Below are 16,884 nucleotides of genomic sequence, written 5' to 3'. Positions count from 1 at the left end.
GTAATATCATGATAAAACAATATGGAAAAAATATCTTCCAACTTTTGTGTGATATCCTTTTTTGTCTCTTTTGAAAGAAATACTGAGTAGAAGTGAGTTTATTTATTGAAGTCAAATTGAGTAAAACAGTATAGAATCCAAAAGTTTGAAATACTGTGAATTTGAAAAATAGCACCTCAAAGCATAATAGATTCCATGAATTAAATTCTTTAGCATGGCTTCATCTATCATATTACAAATAACAAAAATATTTCATCTTTCTTGAGCATTTATTACATGCCAAGTAAGTGCTTTTCGTGCATTTTTATCACTTAATTCTCTAGTCTTTTTGTTACATCACCCTGCACAATTTACAGAAACCGAGCCTGAGACGAGTGAAATAAGTTGCCTAAGAGAACCAGTCAGTGGTCAGGTTATGGCTCAAAACTAAATTCTTATTCTTAAGTGCTGTGCTTTGTCACTCACTTTTTATGTATAATGGTTAGATTACAATACAATTTTTAATCATATCTCTAACATAAGTTTTTTCAAAGAACCCTGCTAAAAATTTAATCATCTGTTTCACAGGACTATATTTGGTTGAAAGCAGCATTAATTGTCACTTAAATAACAAACAAATTGCGGGAGGTTCATTGTTTGGTATAACATGAAGTTTGGGATAACTGGCTACTGAAGAATGCAAACAGCTTGACAATGTCATCAAGGACCCCAGCTCTTTCTGTCCATTCACCATCCTTAAGACAGAAGAGCGTCATCTCAGAAACGTGATGGCTGCTAGAGCAGCAGGTATCATGACCTTGTTCAAGTTAGGAAGGAGGGGAAAGGCTGGAGCCAGTGACATCTACTCCTTTTGCTAGGAAACGGAAAGCTTTCTCAGGTGTCCCAGCAGACGCCTCTTACACTCTACTGCCCAGATCTGTGTCACGTGGCTACACCTATCTGCAAGGGAGGCTGCCAAGGCAAGCAAGATTGTCGGCAGCATCTACAAGTGGACGTAGGCAAAGGAGAAGGGGATGGGGCATGGGCTTGGAGTTGGCCAATCAACAGCATCTGCCAAAAGCAAATATTCAAAAGAAAGTATCTTAGTCAGTTTGGGCTGCATAACAAAACTACCCTAGATTCCGTTTCAGGCTTAAACCACAGACATTTATTACTTATAGTTTTGTATCTTGGGAAGTCCAAGATCAAAGTAGTAGCAGGTTTAGCTCCTAATCTGAGTCCTTTTCCTGTTTTGCAGATGGAGGACCTTTTGCTGTGTCCTCACGTAGTGGGGAGAGAAGAATCTTGTCTCTTCCACTTTTATAAGGGTGTTAATCCCACCATGAGGACCCCACCCTCAAGACCTAATGGTAACCAAATTATCTCCCAAAGGCCCCACCTCCAAATACCATCACATTAAGGATTAAGTTTCCAACATATGAATTTTGGGAAAGGGACTCAGACATTCCGTCCAAAGCAGAAGGGATTATTTGATCAGTATATTATAACTTTTATTAACGGGTAATAGAGTTCTTAGAAAGCATATTCTTTTCAGAGACAGAGTCTTGTGGAAAGCCAATAAATAGTTTTCCTTTTAGTAACAGTCCTGAGCAATACATACCTGCAGGTATGTGTCTGGGGCACACAGAGCATGAAGCACATACAGTTTGCACCCAGGTCTCTTAACAAGTATGGAGAGGAGATGCTGAAGTGATTCAGATTAACAAGGTCTTATATAATACATGTTATGAAAGAGTGGCTAGCAAAAGGCAGACTTCAGAGAGAGAAGAAATTACTATTCCCTGGGGAAAAAGTGTTGCTACAGAAAAGAGTTGCCTATTTTATAGACAGTGGCAAGAGAATCCTCCAATAAATGGTTTTCTAATGGTGAATCTTCCAATGCTATGACAACTATGTGTAAGAGATAAAAATGCACAGGATATTAAAAACACCCAAAATGGCTCCATGAATAAGAATCTGTCTGAGCATGTTTAAACCGAGTGGCGTTGTCAGCAGTGCATGGATTGGTAGATTGGAATCTCCACGTGTCAATGTGAATGTGAGCATTCTTGATGATCTCATATGCTTAGATATCACCACTGGGCACCTCTGGGATTTTCCTCTGCCTTAATCATTCCATAGGTTTGAGATTCTAGGGTGTCTGGGGATTGAGAATTGTTTGGTGTGTTAGAGAAACACGTAACATTTTAATTGTGCCTGGAGTCGGACAGACTCAATGAGGGAGGCTAATTAAGAAACATAAATAAACTAGGAGTTCTGCTTTGCCTCACATGATATCATTATGTTTGAGAATGAACTGTTGAGCTTTACTGTAAGTCAAGGAAGTAGCCAGAGCCACTGATTTAGGAACAAAGACTAGGGCTACATGTAACATATAAAGTGAAGAATGGAGGCAACTATGATATTATTGTAATTATCATTTTTTATCGTACATTTACTTTGGTTATCATAAAAATACACACACTATTTATGCAGCATGGGGCATACGTCATGTGCTCTGGCCATAATCCATGAATGCATTATAACATTTTCTTTCTTATTTAACCCCATATTAAACATAGGAGATGGATGCTCTCATTACCTCCGTCTTATAAATGAAGGAAATTAGGCTCAGAGCAGTCACGTGACATACCCAATCTTATGTAGTCCTCTCTGAGGACTTAGCAGACGCCAACAGCCATTAAATGGCAGTGTTTTCCTTCATGACTTATCAGCCCCTTATAACCATGTTTTTTTTACCATTGAGTAAACTTCGATTTTTCTACAACCCAAAGAAAAGACAAAAAAACCCTCTGAATTCAAGAGAATTTTGGCAGATTCCACATCTAGAGAGAATTATGCTGGAAACAAGCAATTAGATGTAAGCGTGTTTGATATGGAATATTCAAATGAGCCTGTCCTATGATTGGATGCCTTTATCAATACAGGTAACAATACAATATGTGAGTGCCTGTTTTCATAACAGCATAATTAAGGATACTAAATGTCCATCTATATGCACGGGTTGCCAAACTTTTTCTGTAAGGGCCACATAGGAACTATTTTCAGCTGTGCAGGTCATGGAGTGTCTGTCACAATTACTCATCTCAGCCATTGTGGTGTGAAGGCAGTGGTAGACAATAAATAAATGAATGAATGTGACTGTGTTCTACATATAATTTTATATACCAAAACAGGCAGCAGTGAACTTGGCCTATGGTCTAGAGTTTGCCAACCTCTGTGTTAGAGGGCCAAAATAACTCTATTTCATTGAGGAGACACTAAAAGAGTGTTACATTGCTAACTATATATATATATATATATATATATATATATATATATATATATATATTTGAGTTTTAAGCAATACCTGAAACTCATGTTTATAAAGGGAGGTGATCAACATGGATTTCATTTTTACTTTCAATTGTATCAAATGACAATTAACAGGAAACAGCCTTATGTTAATGATTTAAAAATTCAGTGATTAATAAACAAGAATAAGAATAGCTTATAGCTTATAAATAAGAATAGCTGTCAGATAAACTAAATATTGGAAGGTACTTCAGAGGTAATATTAATATACAAAGTAATGTTTAGAAGAACCAGAGTAAAACTCAGTATCAGTCAATCTATATACATTTAATGTAGCAAGTCCTGCTGGAGATATACAAAGATAAAAAAAAAAGAAAGTGAAACAAAAGAAACTAATATTAGAGAACTAAATATATTTATTTTATGAGAAATTATGTGATTATTTATTAAAATTATTTATTTGTTGGTGTAGAAAATACCTCCATAGTTAGAAGTGCCTAAGTTACTTCTATAATTAAAAATCTATATGGTGGGGCCGGCCCGGTGGCTCAGGCGGTTAGAACTCCATGCTCCTAACTCTGAAGGCTGCTGGTTCAATTCCCACATGGGCCAGTGGGCTCTCAATCCCAAGGTTGCCGGCTCAATTCCTCGAGTCCCGCAAGGGATGGTGGGCAGCGCACCCTGCAACTAAGATTGAACACGGCACCTTGAGCTGAGCTGCCTCCCAGATGGCTCAGTTGGTTGGAGTGCGGGCTCTCAACCACAAGGTTGCCAGTTAGATTCCTCGACTCCCACAAGGGATGGTGGGCTGCACCCCTGCAACTAAAATTGAACACGGCACCTTGAGCTGAGCTGCCGCTGAGCTCCTGGATGGCTCAGTTGGTTGGAATGCGCCCTCTCAACCACAAGGTTGCCGATTTCGACTCCCGCAAGGGATGGTGGGCTGTGCCCCCTTCAACTGGCAACGGCAACTGGACGTGGAGCTGAGCTGCACCCTCCACAACTAAGACTGAAATGACAACAACTTGGAAAAAAGTCCTGGAAGTACACACTGACTCCCTAATAAAGTCCTGCTCCCCTTCCCCAATAAAATCTAAAAAGAAAAGAAAAATCTATATGGTAACCATCTCTAGAGATGGCAAAGAAGAAAACAGATCAGCCTTAATGGATTTAGACTTTTAGTCATCTGAAAATTGTGGAATGGATTCATATAACCTCTTGATATTAGTTATAGCTCCATTAGCTCTTACGCCATAATTTTATGAAGCAGGCACCAAAATGTACATACATATACACATATATATGCATGTAGTGTGGGTATACGCAGACTTATGTACTTTGTTTATATATCTGTATATATCTGCACATTACATATTCTCTTCCACTCTATATATTATATATGCACATATAGTATATGTATATAGCATATATTATGTGTAAAACATATATAATATATAGTATATGTAATGTATATCTACACACATACGGTGTATACACAGTATATGCGGTGGATATATACATATACATTGCATTCTATATTATATATACATCTATAGTGCACATATACGATAAAGAGAATAGAGAATAACAAGTAATGTGCAGATACCATTTCACTGATATCATCAGATCTTCATAGCAGCAGGTAACAGCAAAACAAAAGGCAAAGTAAGTTGAGCAAAGATAATAGTGAATAGAGTTTTAATTGAGGGGCCGATTCAACCATACTAGGGTGGTTTAAAGCTTTAGTCCTCTCCTTCCCCAACAGATGGCACAGAGGGAAAACAATGGAACTCGCATCAAGTTGTGCTCCAAATCATTTATCTTCTCTAAAAGATGGGAAAGTCGGGGAATTGGTAAACAAGACTTTTGTAAGCATGCATAATATATTCAATATTTGGTGGCAAAGGGTTTCCATTAAGCTTTCATGGGAGTTAATAAATCAACAGAAACCACTTACCGGAACATTTTCATGGGTCCTGTGGAATTCTAAGCAAATATCAGGTTTAAGAATGAAAAGTCAGTTATATTTTCGACGTAATCTAACGTTCAAAGAAGTGTAAAAGATGCTTAAGTGTTAATATTTTATGTTTCCCTGCTCTCAGCAGTAATTGCAGCCCATTAAAAAGAATGCTAAGCCATAGCTGTTAGCACTGGCACAGGCCCAAGGAAACACTGAACCTTCACAGAAGGGGGTTAATTGCTACACGAAGAGGTAATTTATTAAGGAACACTGAAGCCCTGTATAGTCCCCCATGTGAGGCTGAACGGCACAATCTGACGTGAATATTACATTTGATAATCAAGGCCTTTTCTATGGTAGACTTCAGAACTAGCTAAGCTAAACAAAAAGGGGAGGTGGAAGGGAGAAAGGGAGAAAGAGAAAACTCCAACACCATTTTCCTCCATGGCTCCCATAAACTTTTACTTGGTGCCCTCCAGTCTGTCACCCCCATCACCAGGAAAGTTGGCTGCTCCATAAAATTCTTGGTGGCTGATGAGAGAGGCTCATATAACTATCAAGTTGAGGGCGGCTTCTACTAGTCTTTATTTGTCTAGATCGGGCGCTTCAGCGTTCTTCTGAGTGCTGACCTTCATGTTTTTTACCATTTGCTTTGAGAACCTTGGATCGCATTGAACCAGGCCTGCATTTCCATCACAGTTTAGAGCAGTATCATGTGACGTCTTCAGCATCATGTGCAGAGAAAGTAATGGTCCCATGGATCCCTTGCCTAATGACAAGGGACTTGTCATTTGTTCTCAGTCCTATGGGTTCCTTGTCGTATTCTGAATTCATGATTTCAGTCAATGGCCAAAAAGAAAAGAAAAATCTATATGGTAACCATCTCTAGAGATGGCAAAGAAGAAAACAGATCAGCCTTAATGGATTTAGACTTTTAGTCATCTGAAAATTGTGGAATGGATTCATATAACCTCTTGATATTAGTTATAGCTCCATTAGCTCTTATGCCATAATTTTATGAAGCAGGCACCAAAATGTACATACATATACACATATATATGCATGTAGTGTGGGTATACGCAGACATATGTACTTTGTTTATATATCTGTGTATATCTGCACATTACATATTCTCTTCCTCTCTATATATTATATATGCACATATAGTATATGTATATAGCATATATTATGTGTAAAACATATATAATACATAGTATATGTAATGCATATCTACACACATATGGTGTATACACAGTATATGCGGTGGATATATACATATTCATTGCATTCTATATTATATATACATCTATAGTGCACATATACGATAAAGAGAATAGAGAATAACAAGTAATGTGCAGATACCATTTCACTGATATCATCAGATCTTCATAGCAGCAGGTAACAGCAAAACAAAAGGCAAAGTAAGTTGAGCAAAGATAATAGTGAATAGAGTTTTAATTGAGGGGCCGATTCAACCATACTAGGGTGGTTTAAAGCTTTAGCCCTCTCCTTCCCCAACAGATGGCACAGAGGGAAAACAATGGAACTCGCATCAAGTTGTGCTCCAAATAATTTATCTTCTCTAAAAGATGGGAAAGTCGGGGAATTGGTAAACAAGACTTTTGTAAGCATGCATAATATATTCAATATTTGGTGGCAAAGGGTTTCCATTAAGCTTTCATGGGAGTTAATAAATCAACAGAAACCACTTACCGGAACATTTTCATGGGTCCTGTGGAATTCTAAGCAAATATCAGGTTTAAGAATGAAAAGTCAGTTATATTTTCGACGTAATCTAACGTTCAAAGAAGTGTAAAAGATGCTTAAGTGTTAATATTTTATGTTTCCCTGCTCTCAGCAGTAATTGCAGCCCATTAAAAAGAATGCTAAGCCATAGCTGTTAGCACTGGCACAGGCCCAAGGAAACACTGAACCTTCACAGAAGGGGGTTAATTGCTACACGAAGAGGTAATTTATTAAGGAACACTGAAGCCCTGTATAGTCCCCCATGTGAGGCTGAACGGCACAATCTGACGTGAATATTACATTTGATAATCAAGGCCTTTTCTATGGTAGACTTCAGAACTAGCTAAGCTAAACAAAAAGGGGAGGTGGAAGGGAGAAAGGGAGAAAGAGAAAACTCCAACACCATTTTCCTCCATGGCTCCCATAAACTTTTACTTGGTGCCCTCCAGTCTGTCACCCCCATCACCAGGAAAGTTGGCTGCTCCATAAAATTCTTGGTGGCTGATGAGAGAGGCTCATATAACTATCAAGTTGAGGGCGGCTTCTACTAGTCTTTATTTGTCTAGATTGGGCGCTTCAGCATTCTTCTGAGTGCTGAACTTCATGATTTTTACCATTTGTTTTGAGAACCTTGGATCGCATTGAACCAGGCCTGCATTTCCATCACAGTTTAGAGCAGTATCATGTGACGTCTTCAGCATCATGTGCAGAGAAAATAATGGTCCCATGGATCCCTTGCCTAATGACAAGGGATCTTGTCATTTGTTCTCAGTCCTATGGGTTCCTTGTTGTGTTCTGAATTCATGATTTCAGTCAATGGCCAAAAAGAAAAAAAAAAAGCGAATCCAAAAACAAGTGGGAGGGAAAGATAGCGCTGAGGAATCATTTGACCTAAGGAACCGACCATTTTCTTGGCCTTACTGACAACAACTTTGGGGGTGTCAGAGGACTAGAAAAGGAGAATTTGTTGTACCCCATTGTTGCTTTAGCTAACACCTCTAATAACAAATTGACATTGAAGGAAAATTCCCTTGAAAAGCAGGGTAAAGAAGAAACGGTGGTTTCTCTGAAATGCATCATTGGTGCAGTCCTGCTTTTCCCCCTTTGGAGGTTGGTCCTTTGGCCATCTCTGGTCAAACCTTCAATAAAGGAGTGTTTATGGAGTGCTCATTGAGCTCCTGGCACTGGGTTAAGGGAGATGATTGCAGAATATAAAAGGCACATGGCACATGGTGCAGTCCAGCCTTTACAGAGTGTTCAGTATGTGAAACAGAGAACAATTTTATAGTAACTGCAATAGGAACGACAACAAAGAGAGAGAGAGAGAGCAATACACGCAGGGCTTGGTGCGTCTTTGTTCGTCTCCCTTGTTGAGATTCTCTCCTGCTTCACTTTTTACTTTTTCCACCTACAACGCTTCTTCTATAACTCAATGGCCTCTTCTTTTCCCTTTTCGGGCAGATGCCCAAAGCCATTGTCTGTACCTTTCACCACCCACTTTATACCATCCAAACTGGATCAAAATCATGTCTTACCCTTGGAGTAATTCCTCTGAAAACACGCCCATTTCTTCAGGGTCAATCAGCGAGGTGTTTGGGGAAAAAATACCAATTAAACTAGTTTACACAAAGTTGTAGGTGGCATACGCATCCCCCACCTTCATCTTCCTCTTCTTCAAATTTTCCATGGATGGTACACATTTGAAATAGTATCCTCTTCTAAGACTAAATCATGACCAAGCATCAGATGACCAGGCTGCTAAGTCTACACCAGGGGAGAGGACAAGAGATCCTTATTAATCTCACAAAATAAAATCAAACACATACACACGTGAACATATGCACACATTTCCAAGGGTCAGAATCTCTCTTTTTTTTTAACTTCTGATTTTTAAAGAAAGCCTGTGTTGGCTCTTATTTTCTGCAAGTATTCCACTGAGGAGTGTCTTATCTTTTTAATCTTTGAGTTTATCTTGGAATTTACCTAAGAGGAATTATTTTGGCCATCAAGGTCAACACCCCTTTCCTTTCTCTCTCCTTGTTTTCAATTTTCTTTCTAAGGAATTGGAAGAAGATGCAGGCAGATGAGTAGTTAAGTAATCCCAGAGCTGTGCATGTCACTTGGACCAGAACCAGGCACATGTTGAGGTCTTCACTTGCCAAAAACACACCAGGGACCTCTTAAGCAATCAAGAATTGCTACATGTGTGCAAGACCGAACATCTTGAACACAACAGAAATCCGTAATTCAATTATCCTCTGTTTCTCCTACCTTTGCCCTCTGAGCATCCCAGCATGCTGGATGGAGCATGGAAGTCCAACCTGGGAACTACCAAGTGTTCCCTCTGCGTGGACACACTGTGGGGTCACACCCTCCGAGTCACAAAGGGCCATGACCAGGAGGCGAGGAGGACTTGGCTTTGTGCTCAGGGAGCCCTGGGGAATGGGAAGGAAGTGAAAGGGAAACAACAGAAGAAACCAAAAAAAAAAGCCACTAAACAAAGGATAGACTGAACTCAGCAAGAAGAGTTAGAGTAATGTAAACAAACCAGAGCCACTCAACCAAAGGTTAATTTCTATTGCTCACAGAGTTCTGGGGACAGGGACTTGGGCACTGGTAGCATTCCTGGAGACTGGACCTCAAAATGGGGGAACTTATTTGCGTGAGAAAAGGCCTTATTTTTGCTGTTGGCATATGTTCTACTTAAAGGGAGATTAACTACCTCCGGTCTTGTCCACATGTAAGTATCCTACTTCTGAAGATGGGGTCCTCAGATACCCAAGACATTATTCACTACCTGCTTGTGAGATGAGAAGAATTAGAGAAGGTAGCTCCCAGCAGTTCTACTCACATTTATTAGAGTGGGCCAGGTCATTTTCCATAAAAATGAGTAACTCCCAGCAGGAAAAAATGTATAGAATGTGCTGACCTTGAACACAGAGTGTTTATATAATATATTTTATCACCCATAGACCTTACAGAGCTAGGATTTTCTCCTGGGATGCACGGTTAATATTTCAACCTCTGTATGTGCCAAATGGAAACAAAGATTGTTTGCAAAGGTAAATACAGCGCTGTCATCCTTCCTGGCACAATACAGATGCAACTGTACTTAACTAGAGTTACTAAAAAACGATGTTCTTTGTTTTTACAAGATGTGGCAATATTATGCAAATGACTAATTCCAGTTAAATCCTTTTACGTGTTATGTGTTATTCAGGGTTCTTTTGATTGCAAGTGACAGAAACCTAACTCAAATTAGCTGAGAGGGAATTTACTGGCAGATACTGAAACATCTCAAGTTATCAAATGAAGGATTAAATGACCACCTTATTGGGAAGGAGAAGAATGCTGCCAGCCCTTAAAAACAAATGGAAGCAGAGTTTTAAATGGCCAGGACTTTCCTTCTGTGTCCCTTACCTTTGTTTCACGCTGTATGTTGGCTTTTTTCTCTTTGACTTCAAATGTATTCCACAGCACAGGAAACATGGCCCCCGGCCAGTCCCAGGCTTCATACCTAGATTTCTACAGCAACAGCCCACTGCACTTGGGCATTCACATTATAGCTAATGAAGTTCAAGGTCCATCAGCCCCAAAGAAATAAGCCACAACATGAGGGACTTGTTTATGCATTCATTCATTCAGATAACATATACCAAGAATCTATGACCCAGGCACCCCAAAAACAAATCCCCTAAGACAGACAGGAAAGCACGCAATGCCTGGAGTGGCACACTGTGTAAGGCCAACCATGCCTTCATCAATCACATGAAGAAGAGTTCTCATTTCCCTGGATTTTAAGGAATAATGGAATACTTCGAAGGTCAATTGGCCTTTCCTGCAGATCTAAGAGGAACTTCTTTATATCCGCTCAGATAGATCATAATCTGTTTCCCTTTTGAAGGAAGACTAAGTAATAGAATAAATAAATGTAGACCAACAGCTATCTGTGTAAATTAGGGCAGGAACTTTTGAAAGATGGGTAGAGTTCCTTCTTATTCCATTAATTACTCCATTGTGGTCATCTATCCATTCCATAAAAATAATAGTAAGTGCTTCCGAGCTGCTACATCATAAGCATTTCTATTTCCTGGTGTAGGGAAACACCCCGTTTTCTCCCTCCTCTTTAACTTTAGTGGTTTCTGGCCCCGCTTCCTACTGGCACATGCTGAAGGTCTTAACTCAAAGAGGCTTAGCCCTGAGGAAAGCTGGGACTGGGAGTGGGAAGGAAGCACAGGAGGAAGGGTCCAAAAGCAGAGTTTTAAGACCCCTTTCCTTCAAGTGTGCAGTGCTTTCCTCGGGGCCACTGACTGTCCAGAGTCCCCAGTGGCCAATTCTGCCAGGTCTCTTTCATTAGCTTGGTTCCTTTGAACCAGATGAGCCTTGTCCTTTGCCCCTTCTTTCTCCCAATGAAGATGACACTACTGATTCTAGGACTTAATCTCTCTAGGATTAATTGAATTATAAAGGGATGTTAAAGATGGATAGTACTTCCTGTGTTACCTCTCCAAGAGATGTTTGCATTTGGAGTCTCAGAGCTGAAGCGAATGATTGCAAAGGCAGGAAACTCTAATGGACTCAGGAAGAGGAATGAGAGAGATGCCCTGCGGCTGAAGTCGTACCCCAGCATTCCACAGTCATAGGATGTATGCAGTGTTTATCTGCATAGCAAATACATTTGGCTACTCAGAAAACTCCACTCATTTCCTCCTGGAAACTTTTATTTTGTTTGTTTTTAATCTTGCTGAATGGATGTCAAGAGACATATCTGAAGAGAGGATTTGATTCCTTGTGGAAGCAAACCATTGAAATATCCTCATTTGTTTTAGTCAGAGTCCTCTGCTACAGAAATCTGGGTTCTGGGAATCGATCAAGACGAAGAGTTTGAGGGAGAAATGAGGTCAAGGTCAGTGCAACACCACATGGCTGAGGTTCAGCTCACTGTTGGTGTGTGGGTTTCCTCTAACGCTGCAGAGCAGACTAATACACAGAACACACTATATTTTGGAAAGTGAATGACACCCAGTACTGGGTGACTCTTGGGTGGAATGTGACCTCTGACCTCAGAGCCAGAAATGGGACCTCTGAGGTTCCTTGTGGAAATTATAATATTTGTGGATTCAAAAATAGAGAAGTGGCCAAATCGTAGAAGCTGAATGAGAATGACTCATTTTGGTAAGGTACTTCTCAGGCTGCACAAACAACTGCTCAGTCTTTGTCAGGGCTGGAAATGCCCTTAGGTGGGCTCTGAAGAAAGCTCTTTGGTGCCAGATCCTGGTGACTGTGGGGAAATGAACTCTGAATCTTCATGTCTACTGTTTTAAATGGGTTGATAATAAGAGTATCTACTCCACCTCACATGTTGTGAGAAATACGAGAAGGCTTTGGCATACTTTGAGTAAATGCTCAGTCAATGTTCCTCATTATTATTTAAATGTTGTCAACTCTTTATCACACTTCCTATGCAAAAGAGTAGCTGAACAGATAGTCCCAATAATGGTGATGACACCTATCGTTGCAATGTCGATATGCTTGCTTGCATTTAATTCTTGCAGCAGGAGACTTACTTGCCTGATTATGATGTCCCGGCTTGGCATTCTCCAAGCATCGCCAGCTATCAGTGAGGGAAGAACGCCCAACAACATGCTCATTTTGGGAGGAAGCTGGGCCAACCTCTCAGGCCTCTTCCAAACAAGATTCTGTGGTTTGAGGAAGTCAAGTTTCAGGTGAGCAATCTGCAATAAGTCTACGTCTCCAATGGCTAATGAAGCCTTGCCTCATTTTACAAAAGCATTTCCTTGGGGTCTCCATTGCTAATTAGCAATACTTTTTCTTCTAATCCAACTAACCACCTTTCTCTCTTGAGCAGCACTTGTTCCTTCCAGGAGGGAGCAGCTGTGTTTCATTGTCAGGTGACCCAAATGTTCTTTTCATCTTAGTCGCAGTTCTCTGTATGTTCTTGATGGCCGCTTAGCCAGAGTGTATGTATTTTTTATGGCGGGATATAAAGTAGGCAAACACAACCATATATAAAATACAAACTGGCAAGTTGAAACAGCAGGAGCACCACAGGAGGCCCCTGGCAAAAGTGTTAAAGAAAACACAGAACTTAACGCCTTAGAGGACTCAGCAAAAGCTCCCCATACAGGGCATCATTCATTTATTCATTCTGAAAATGATCTGGGTATTTTCAGCAGGGACTCAAAGGCAGGACTTAGCATCACCGATACACAGTGTCTGTGAGCCATTTTCTCCAACGGTGACAAGTCTCATCTGACCTTCTGGATTTAGAGAGAGAAGAGGATTCTCTGTCAATGAGATGTTGGAGATAAATAAGCATGGACAGTTGCGAGTCAATGAATAGATCAATTAAAAAATGCAAGTCCACTGACAAACCTTTGACTTCCTCATTCAACAAAAGCATATTTTTACTGAGACGAGCCGTACTCAGCCCTCCTCTACGTGTCAGAGATGCAATGAAAAGTCCCCTGCCTTCCTGTAGCCTAGAATCTGGTGAAAATAACTAATAATAAACAAATACAGTCATCCTCCCCTTATCCATGGTTTTGCTCTCTGCAGTTTTTGTTACCCATGGTCTACTGCGGTCTGAACATATTAAATGGAAAATTCCAGAAACAAACAATTCATAAGTTTTAAAGTTCTGAGTAGCATGATGAAATCTCACACCATCCTGCTCCATTCTGCCCAGGATGTGACTCATTCCTTTGTCCCCAGGATCTCCACAGTGTATTTCATACCCACTCGTTGGTCACTGCGTAGCCATCTCAGTTATCAGATAAACTGTCACTAATGCCACTTCACATAACTTTTATTACAGTACATTATCATAATTATTCTATTTTATTAGTAGTATTATTGTTAGTCTCTTACTGTGCCTAATTTATTAATTGAACTGTGTCATAGGTATGTATGTATAGGGGAAAAAAACGTATTTATAGGGTTTGGTACTATCCGTGTTTTCAAGCATCCAATGAAGGTCTTGGAACAGATCCCCTGCGGATAAGGGGGGGACTACTCTAATCAAATAAATAGGTAGTCCAATTTCAGATAGTGTGATGAATAAAAATGAAACTGAGCAGCGGGTAGAGATAATGGGCTGACAGGTATTGAAGCAAGTGGTCAGGAAAAACAGAACGGTCTGGATCTCTTCTGAAGTCCCATAATTAGTCAAGTGAGGTCCCTCTGTGTGATATTGATAAAGCTGGACTCAGCTCGTCCCACTCAGATGTGTAAAGATATCTGACCTCTGGTCAAAGGTAAGGAAATAGGAAACCATTAACAGGGTGGTTTCCTGAAAGCCAGCGCTAAAAGACTTCTTGAAGTTTCTTTCAGCCTAGTAACAAACTCTCCTTTATCCATGTATCTCCAAAAGCCGCGATTCACTTGTCCCCAAGTAGCTTGAAAACGAGTCAGAGGGAAACAGTGACAACGATTTAAAGGTTTTGCCATTCCTCGATTTGCAGAGTCAGTATAAATAGACCATGTTTTAAAAGGTGAGCCAAGAAAACCCAAAAAGGTGGAAAAATAGAGAAGCTAAAAATAAATGACTAAAAGAGAAAAGTTCCTGTAATTTTAGGTTGAAAATATGAGGTTGAGTAATCAAGGAAAGTATTTTTACTGCCTCGTCAATATTTTTCCTGGAAGCTCGGGTAAATAGACTTTCCTCAGATCTGTAGTGTGCGTGCCTAATGGTCTTAGGTGTCTGTAACCACAGAATAACTTTATCCCTAAGAAATAGAGCAAACAGGAACTCTGTGGTTTTAGCATTCCCCACAAATAAGTAAATATATGGATGTATATTAAAAAGGTTCAGGGCCATAGGACAGATCGTTTGGGTCTATTTGAGAAGTGTTTCCCCTGCAGTGGAATCTTTCATATGAAACTTTCCATGCATTAGAAGGAAGCCTTGCTCGCCTCGGGCGATCTCAATCGAATTTTCTGCATCGTTTGTACTCTTTTAATTGAATCCCGAATGCCCAGCAGCCGTGCCGGAAAGCATGTGAGAGGTTGTCCTTTTTCTAAGTCAGGTCTTCATGTGTTTTCATCTCTTTTGAGGCTGTGGCCAGGAGGAGAGGGGTCACAACAGTTGAACGGAGTTTAAAAGGGGGAAACCTTATCATGACAGCCTTCACGCACACATAACTCCTTGGTTCTAGTTGTCCCTGGGTGTTATGAGGTTTGCCCAATGCCCTGCTGTTCAGGCCAGAGGGACAGCACATGGTTTTGCTGGTGATCAGAAGCTCGGTCTCTAAGTGGGGCAGACTTCCACTGGCTGATTCATTAGGTCTCGCTGATCCTAGGGTCTAACACAAATCCATCACTTAAATCACTGGCATCCCGCCCCACCCCACCCCAACCTGTGGATCCTTGATTATTGGATGCTGGGTGGAAAGTAGGTCCTGGCAACTGTCAGGGGAAACAAATAGCGTATCAGATGCCCATACATCACCTTGAAGTCCACGGATACAGTGTGTGTTTTCCAGTCAGACATGACTAATAAGTCTTCAATTTGGATTTGCCCAATGTGCAGCCAGCAGAGCTAACAGAGAGGAAGGCTCGCTCTCTCTTCCAAAAAGGTCCAGTGTGAACCAATATCTCCATTTCTCTGATGGTCCCTGGCTGAAAAGATGTGGAATATCACTGGTAGACTGGAACCGCACTATTTTACCCCAAAAACAATCATGTTGCTCTTTCAGACTGTGTGGCAACTTCTGACAAAATGTCAAAATTTCTGGTTAATTCCATCAGACCAGTCATTTTCAGGCAAAACAAAGCAAGTACTTCTTCAAACAGCGAGTACGTAGCAAATGATTCCCAGTATATTGTGTGGGTTGAAAATATTGAATGCTCTGAGAAGGTGTTCGATAAATGTGTTGTTAAGCAACCTAATACAGTTGCTCATGGAAAAGCCAGAATTATCCTGAAAACATCCATAACCAGACAAACAACAAAAAGGACAACTGCTACACTTTTATACATAATGGCCCAAGAAGCCAGAATGCAAAGGGAAATGTGAGTTTCTTGATGTTCTTGAATGTGATAGAATGTGAGCAAATATGGATGGATGGATGGATGGATGGATGGATGGATGGATGGATGGATGGACGGATGATCAACTGAGCAGCTTTCTGTTCATGTTGATGTAATCTCATGTTTATCCTTCACAGGAAATATTTGAGACGACTGCCCCCTACACCAGTTTATCCTCACTGCTTGACACATCCATGGCATTTCTTCCGCCAGAAAGACAATAAACAGTAAGCAGACGAGCAAGAACTTCTTTCCCACAGTGTCTTGAGTCTGGTCCTGTTTATCTTTCTCTAACAATGGAAACAGATGTATGTTTTGTGTGCTTGCAGTTTCCCAGATGTATCCCTCTAAAATGCCGTTGGCGCTTCAACGATGTTGCTAGTTTTTAGAGCACTGAGGCTTTGCCAAGTTAATTACTTGACATGCAAGACATTGCAATTCCGGGGTGCAGAATGCACCCTCCGTAGTAGATGCTTCATTACCACGGATTCACGTGGTAGTGTGCAGTGATCACGGACTCCCGGCAAAGTGGACCTCTAAGTAGAACGTGAAGTTACTGGAAGCACCAGGTAACAGCAGTGAAGACAGGCTGCTCAGAATCAGTGATGGATAAAATTGCTTCCATCCCACCATCGCCTAAGGTCAGAATTGATTCCAAGGTCCTGTGTAATCCTCCGTGTCAGGCTGAGGTCGAGTATCCCTGGTTAGGGGGGGAAAAACAGCTAGAATCTGGGTAGAAAGTAAACAAAACCTGACAGAGTCACACTCCGACTATTAGGAAATCCTGTTTTGAAAGAAGCATCTTTCGCTTTCGCTGAATTAGAGCATTCTCT

The 16,884-nt window shown here is 40.6% G+C and overlaps 1 long non-coding RNA gene across 2 annotated transcripts in view; it reads right to left on the bottom strand.

Annotated features, from left to right (window-relative positions):
- Nucleotides 1-16,884, bottom strand: part of LOC141567871 (uncharacterized) — a 207,329-nt gene that overhangs the window by 11,878 nt on the left and 178,567 nt on the right. The gene's annotated exons all lie outside the window — the stretch shown is intronic.

This window comes from Rhinolophus sinicus, linkage group LG12 (assembly GCF_036562045.2).
Source record: "Rhinolophus sinicus isolate RSC01 linkage group LG12, ASM3656204v1, whole genome shotgun sequence".
NCBI classification, from domain to species: domain Eukaryota; kingdom Metazoa; phylum Chordata; class Mammalia; order Chiroptera; family Rhinolophidae; genus Rhinolophus; species Rhinolophus sinicus.
Note: the sequence above shows the minus strand (reverse complement) of the source record. Positions and strands in the feature narration are given on the sequence as shown.